Here is a 1932-nt window from a genome sequence, read left to right as displayed (position 1 = left end):
AAGCCTAGCTTCTTTTCCATTAGGTTGTTGACCAAATAATTCCTTTACTATTGAATTAATACTAAATTGATATAGTAATAAGAATCTTTAAATAGAGCCTTCTGACTAGTATCCAGTATAATGCTCAGCAGTGGGAATCCAGTAGCAATAATGATTAATTAACTGCTGCTCCAATAGCATTCTTCATTAACAGGTAAATAAAATAGTGTTCTTGATTCACAGGTAAATAAAATAAAACCTTGACTTATGTAACTAAGTTAACATTAGCTAGGAATTTCATGTCATCCCTCTGCTAATTCATGTAACAGTCTAGTTCTCTGATCTAATTTCTCTCTCTCTCTCTCTCTCTCTCTCTCAACACATAGACACAACCACAGTCAGGAATCAGAGATGAAAAATTATTCAGCAATAACAACATTCATCCTTGTGGGACTAACCGATGACCCAAATCTACAGATTCTGCTGTTCATCTTTTTGTTTCTAACTTACCTTTTGAGTGTTGTTGGGAACCTGATCATCATCACTCTCACTTTGGTAGATCCTCACCTCAAAACACCCATGTATTTTTTCCTCCGGAATTTCTCCATCTTGGAAGTGTCACTCACAACCGTCTGCATTCCCAGATTCCTCTACACAATGGCATCTGGGAACAACACTGTTACATACAATGCATGTGCCACTCAATTATTTTTTGTTGTTATCCTGGGTGTAACTGAGTTTTTTCCTCCTGACGGCCATGTTCTATGACCGCTATGTGGCCATCTGCAAACCCCTGCATTACACAACCATCATGAACAACAAGGTCTGCATCAAGTTCCTCATTGGCTGTTACATGATTGCTCTAATCATCATCATCCCACCATTTGGCATGAGCTTTGAGCTTGAGTTTTGTGACTCTAATGTGATAGATCACTTTGGCTGTGATGTTGCTCCCATCCTGAAGATTACTTGCTCAAACACAGAGTTCCTAGAGCGATTCTTCTTGGTCCTGGCCGTGTTCACGCTCCTGTTCACTTTGCTGTGTGTAATCATGTCCTATACATACATCATCAGGACCATTCTCAGATTCCCTTCTGCCCAGCAAAGGAAAAAGTCTTTTTCTACATGTTCTTCCCATATAATTGTGGTTTCTATCACTTACGGAACCTGCATCTTCATCTATATTAAACCACATGCAAAAGAAGGGGTAGCTATGAATAAGGGGGTGTCAGTGCTAGCAACTTCAGTTGCCCCCGTAATGAATCCTTTCATTTATACTCTGAGGAACAAGCAAGTGGTACAAGCTTTAAAAGACATGATCCAAAGGGTTGCATTCAATCTCAAAGAACTAAATGATTACTGAATACAATAAAACAAATTGTAAAAGAATTCCTTGGTATTCATTTTATTTTTCTCTAATGGTATATTAGCCATAGTTTTATAATCACAACCTCATTCTGTTACACTTAGTACTTACATTAATATGTGTACTGATAATCCTTTTAGCTCAATATATCTCCAGGAATACATGGGGGAAATTCACTGTAAATATTTTTAACAATATGCCTGTTACTTACAGAACCAAGAAACATAGGCAATATCAATGTACTATTATATGGTGCAGAGCTACTCCTCTTTTACTGACTGATATGTCCTAAGCTGAGTCCCAGATCTCCCAGGAACAGCAGTGACAATAGTTTCACTGGTGTATGAATATGTCTGAACTCACTGTATACATTAAATAATGTGAATTTCTGTGAAAATGTGTAATTTACACATATGTTAAATATGTGAATATCAATTATACCTCAATAAAGCTGTCTTCAAAGGGGGAAATTATTTGTGAAGTCATATGCACAGATTTATTTCCTTCTAGGATACACTTTCTGTCAATTATGTGCTTGTTTGCCACTTTGATATTGATGACTGTCTCTCTAAGACAACATATTATGG

The 1932-nt window shown here is 37.0% G+C and overlaps 1 pseudogene; it reads left to right on the top strand.

The window, feature by feature from the left end:
- The first annotated feature begins 390 nt into the window (after positions 1-390).
- LOC122423163 lies at positions 391-1342 on the top strand (annotated as a pseudogene).
- Positions 1343-1932: the final 590 nt, after the last annotated feature.

This window comes from Cervus canadensis, chromosome 21, assembly GCF_019320065.1.
Source record: "Cervus canadensis isolate Bull #8, Minnesota chromosome 21, ASM1932006v1, whole genome shotgun sequence".
Classification (NCBI taxonomy): Eukaryota; Metazoa; Chordata; class Mammalia; order Artiodactyla; family Cervidae; genus Cervus; species Cervus canadensis.
This window is presented reverse-complemented; position numbering and strand designations above follow the sequence as displayed.